At 37.0% G+C, this 5,566-nt stretch overlaps 1 long non-coding RNA gene across 1 annotated transcript; it reads left to right on the top strand.

Annotated features, from left to right (window-relative positions):
• The first annotated feature begins 1,532 nt into the window (after positions 1-1,532).
• LOC139827390 (uncharacterized) lies at positions 1,533-5,339 on the top strand. Its single transcript, XR_011737919.1, has 4 exons — positions 1,533-1,731; positions 1,941-2,069; positions 4,117-4,230; positions 5,096-5,339. It is a non-coding gene; the product is annotated as an uncharacterized lncRNA (long non-coding RNA).
• The last annotated feature ends 227 nt before the right edge of the window (positions 5,340-5,566 follow it).

The following is a 5,566-nucleotide window of genomic DNA, read 5'->3' as shown; positions in this document are numbered from 1 at the left end:
CTTTTGAAGAGTACTCCCAACCAAAAACTAAACCACACTGTCATGTCCTCTAATGACCCTCTGCCACCACACTTGACTTTTGACATACTTCATTCCTATGTACACTTTCACATTCTATTCTGCAATAAAAAAACAGCATATAGGAATTAGGAACTGCTATTGTGTGGTGGTTGTTTGCTCTACTCTCAGTGACTCAATAATGTGAAAACAATTAAAAATTACTTCAATTTATTATCTTTGGTCATACAAAAGCAAAACTCGGAGGTCTGCACCTAAATGGAGTATTTCATGTTCAGTTCTATGATTCCTTTCCTAAACATCAAGCTGCCTTTTTATGGATCATCTGTGCCAACTTTAAGGAGGCACAGAGATACAAAAGTAATACTAAATACTTCAAGCATAATTATTGAAGTGGTGAGGAGAGTTAGGGGCCTGTGTACCCATATGTACCCTATTGATACACGAAAAGCAGGTGGCATTGTCCTGGCAAATATGAATAAATCATCAGGAAATATCCTGGACAGAAAAATGCTGCCCACAGATTAATAACATAGCATCTGTTCACAAATAATTCACCATGGAGTAAGGCAATTGCACAGAATATTTTAATATACACTCTTCTCAATGAAGAACTTATTTATGCAGGTACACATTACATTCTGTAGAACTGTGCTCAGGGAAAGCTGCAGGATGTGGAAGAGTCTTTTGTCACAAAAGAAATCATATTCTTTCATGCCCCAAGAACTGGTTCTGAGGGACATTAAAACTAAAACCAGTACATTTTCTATATGCTAGCTCTCCTATAATAGGCAAATATGTAGCTGAATCATTAAGTAGCTATGTGAGGTAACTGAATGTGGAAATGAGTAGTCTTAACAAAATGCAGGAAATCTAGGCCAATAGACCTACAAAATATTTGTTCTGTCCTCTGACTTAGATCAAACATAGAGTTATCTTTGTATTCAGAAAATAAGAAAGTGGATGCAGTAGACCTTGGGGACTTTCAGTTCCATATTGTAATTCTGCTTTTGTTGTAATTCTCCACTAGATACCAATTACCATTATCTACTATACAGTGATGTTTAAGGGAACAGAGATAATAAAAGCATTGTCATGATATAGAATTTGAAAGTCAGGGAGATATTTTCTGCAAGATAATGAAACAGACCTGACTAGAATAGTGCCAACAATATGTCACAGCTACAAGTTGTATCCAAGTAGAAAATAAGAAAAACAGAAGTTCTCTAAGATTAAAAGAGTGACCTACTTTCTCTCATTATGAAGTCTCTCAGTCATGCTAAATTATCCTGTTAACAACATCGTGAATATTATTCTTATAGGAACCCATATCATTCTTTATTCAGATGAAAGAAGTTGTTGGACAGTGACCTGAATGGTTCACTTCTTCCAGAGGCTGAATTTTCCTTTCATAACACAACTCCACCCCTGTTCAGGCTAGGAATGTGAAATGTAGATCACAGTCTGACCTTTGAGCCTCTGTAGACAGTGCAGCACACCGACAAGAGCAACAGCCTGTCTGTTCTCCATCAGTAAATGACTGCTAATCAGCAGAACTCCAACATGATGAATTACTGTAGCATGCCATCTTACTGCAAAGGAATCTTTCATTGTTCAAGGAACTGCTGTTCTTTTTCTCTGTTGAACACTGGTATTCCTTAGAAAACTGGATTCAGCTGTTTGTTCATCCATGACCTGTTAATATCAACTGTGGTAAGTCTCTTTACTTCTCTGTCAGTCAGAACCTTCCTTGTAAAACAAGAATAATAACTCTGTTTTATTTCCAGGATTTGAAGGAGTAACTACTATCAAGTATGTTCATATATTTTGATACCATAAAAGAACGTATGTCAGCTGGTTATTCAGCGTGACTTTGCAACAAAAGTCTGTGACAAAAGCTATTTATAGTCTTGTTTTTCTAGGAAATTCATGATTTACAAGTCCTTTCACATACAGCAGTTATCTTCAGTATTTAAGAGAGAATCTGTAATGGCTCAGGTATAAGCTAACATTGCAAAGAGAAACTTCCAATCAATTTGGCTACGTTGCTGGTAAGTCTTGAACTAATTCATTTTCATGATAATGTTTATTTCTCATCTCCCGTGACAAAAAGTAAGATAAAGGGAGGGCAAGAAAGGAATCACAGAGTGTAAAGAAACTAGTGGCAAATGTGAAGAAATTGCATAATTCAAATTTCGTTCTGTGGAACTGACTCTTGGACATATTTGTTAAGCTTACCAGTTTTGTGGAACACAGAATCATGTTTGGAAATCCACTGAATGGAAACACAGATATTATCAGTAAGAATGTTATTTTATACCATTTTAAATGGCTCTACAAGTGCACAATTTACCTTTAAGGTGCACTAAATTCAAGCACAGAACATCGTTAATGTGGTTATATAGTCTGTAGATGAGACAGCTCATTAAGATCTCTCTGCCCTTATCTACAGAAGTGTCTCTCTAGTCTACTTAGAAATAGCATTCAAAAGTGAAACTGCTTCATGGCAGGAAGTTTCCTTCCATGTTGTTGAGACTGGAAGCACCATTAGACAACAAGAGCATGGAGATTGGATACAAAAATCATGACACCGAATGTAGCAAAGCCAAATTCTCTGTCTTCATCAGACTTGAAGATTTATTTTCAAAGATTTCTATTCATTAGCCAGAAGAAATGTAAACAAGATGGAACAAGATTATTTGAATAAAGGTCTTGTTGAGGACAGGAAGACATGAAAAATGCAGAAAAAAAATATTTATTATTCTTGCTTTTGAAATTAACACTTACATGCAAGAAGGAAAATACTAAAAGTTGCAATGAAGCTGGTTTAGTTACATATTATTCTGAGATCCCATGATACTTGAGAACAGAATGATTTTCCAAACTTTTCAATTTTGGTAAATTAATGGTTATAATTTTTTTATTGCAGAAAAATAGAGTGATTCATAATGAGCATCTCAGCCATTGCCTTATGTTGGAGATTGTTTGCTTGTTTGATTAAAAAGTTAATAAAATTGGAGTGAGGGAGGAACCTGACTCATTTTTGAGCCCTTTTAAAAGGTATTACTCATCCTTTTAAATGTCCTTCCCATGTATTATGAGCAATGTCAATCATGGCGTGCATGGCATGCACAGCAATTGATTTGAGAGCCAGGTTACACAATCCCCAGGAGGCTTGAGCAAAGGGCGATGCAGGACTGTAAAAGCCAGACCCCAAGTATGTGACACAGTACAGGCCATACAATTCCAAGCATTACACACTGCTTTACTTTAAAAGCTGACAGAGATGGGGAACTTTGCAATAGCTGCTAAAAGGGTTTATCCAACATTCTCCATCAATAAAGAAACCCATAAAACAAACAAGAATGCCCCCTCCCCCCCCCAGCATATCTCTAGATTTCAGTCACCTTCTTGTTTTGTCCTATTTTCTATAATTGAATAACCATTCCCCAAAATAGCATTAAGTTGTGCAGAAGACACTCTGCAGGTTATTCGTTCTATTTTGAGTTCAAATTTTAAAACCATAAATGCCATCAACACTGATGAGTTTCAGTTTAATGCTGAATAATGGTTCAGTGAGGATGAAGCAATCCATAACAGACTTGGCTGTAATGAGCATGAATGGTTAAGATGAGGATCCCAAGGAGAAAGAGCTAATAGAGTTGCAGAGCCCAGACCTCAGGCATCAAGAAAGTAGCTTGTGGCTATTTCAGGGAGCAAGCAGCTGTGATCATATGAGAGCAGCCCTGAAGGGCAAAGTAGATGAGGGAATATGGAAGGTTTTATGAACAGCATCCTCCAAGAGTTCAATAATACCCAGTCCAGCCTAATACTCAGGAAAATATACCAAATCTGACATTCTGTTCAGTCTCAACCTCCTACTTTAAATTTACAAGTGTTCTCTCGCTTTTTCCTGCCAATGCACTACAGTAGAGAACTTAGATTTGTTTTTTCAATAACTTTATCTGAAGTCATCCTATCTCCAGACCTAACAAGCCCTGATCTTCCAGTCCCTACTCACAAGGTAAGAGCTATAGCCCCTCACCTGCTTGTAGGCCACTCATTGAACTTACTTTATTAATATTTTTCTACTTTGAGGTGTCTGAAGCTGGACAAAACATTCCAGAAGCAGTATAAAAAGTGCCAAAAAGGACACGAAAACTTTGTTCAATCTACTAGCTGTGCTTCTGTTAATATAGCCCAGATGTTAAGGTATTGTGTTCTTTTGATGTTTCAACTGAATTGTTTGCTCACACAGTATCAGTTAAATAATGCATTCCAATATTCAGAGAATGTTTATCATGATTGCTAACAACAGCAGCCCCACAGGACTGTAACTCTATCAAAGGACTATTAGAATTCAAAATTATCTGAAACTGGAAACACATTATGCAAAATTAAATTGAATTGATTTTTTTTTTAAGATGAAAATGAGATTTTTGTCACATGCTAGAAGTAGTACCAGTTACAGGAACAAAAAAACTTAGATCTTTCAGGGAAACCGAGACTCACGAATCAGCAGGGGATGGTGTCTCCTAATTACCATACACTCATAGATTAAGTCACAAACAGAAGGCAACTACATCTTCTTGAATTAAAGTTAAAAGCCACTTTCATCATCAAGTAAACAACATATGGATAACAAGGTCATAAGTGGAGGTATTCCAAATGGAACTGAGGGAAAAGTTATTACACTCAAATAGGAACAATCAAATTTGCAAATATAGAGTGGGGGGGGCGCAGATAAGAATAATCATAATTATTATAACGGTGAAAATGGAACAACGTGGAATGATTTGGCTTGAAATGTTCTGGAATTTCTGCCGTTGATGACATGGCCCAAGAAAGATCTGTTAGAAACAATGACAGATGAGTGAAAAAAATAAACAAAACCACAAAACCAAAACACACGCGCGCGCGCGCGCTCACACACACACACACACACACAAACAAAACAAAACAAAACAAAAAACAAGCCAACTGTGACCACAAACCAAACCAAACCAAACCAGTTAAGCTGGATATACTAGGTCATTTCTTGAACAAGACAGTTAACTCATTTCTTTTTTTTCTACAGTCCTTTTGACCCTTATGATTGTGGTTTTGCGTCTGAAATGTGCAGGGAGCTAGATCGTCCAGACCAGCAAACATGCTGGAGCACAATTTGGCACCTTGATTGCTTGTGCATCCATATTTCCTTCAGCATATCAGAGAGTACAAGAGGGAAGAACAACAGACTTGGAGGTGATGGTGTGTAATCCAATCTTCTCATAGAAGCATTAACAAGAAAAGCCACCATGTACAACCAGGCCTTGGAACTCTGCTGAGGTCCTACAGTTTAGGCATGTTTACTACTTTCATTAATCTAAAGCTGTGACTCTATAATCATAGCTGTATAAATAACAGATGTCCTATCGCCTCTATCCATAATCTCTACCTATGTTTTTAGGGTTCTTTCCTGCATTTGGTCATTGTGACTGTCCATGTCAGAAGACAATTCTCTCAATTGTTCACTAACATCAGACATAGAAAACTGTAACTCAAAAAG

Source organism: Patagioenas fasciata, chromosome 2, assembly GCF_037038585.1.
Source record: "Patagioenas fasciata isolate bPatFas1 chromosome 2, bPatFas1.hap1, whole genome shotgun sequence".
Taxonomy (NCBI): Eukaryota; Metazoa; Chordata; class Aves; order Columbiformes; family Columbidae; genus Patagioenas; species Patagioenas fasciata.
The sequence above is the reverse complement of the archived record's forward strand: the minus strand, read 5'-3'. Positions and strand labels throughout refer to the sequence as shown.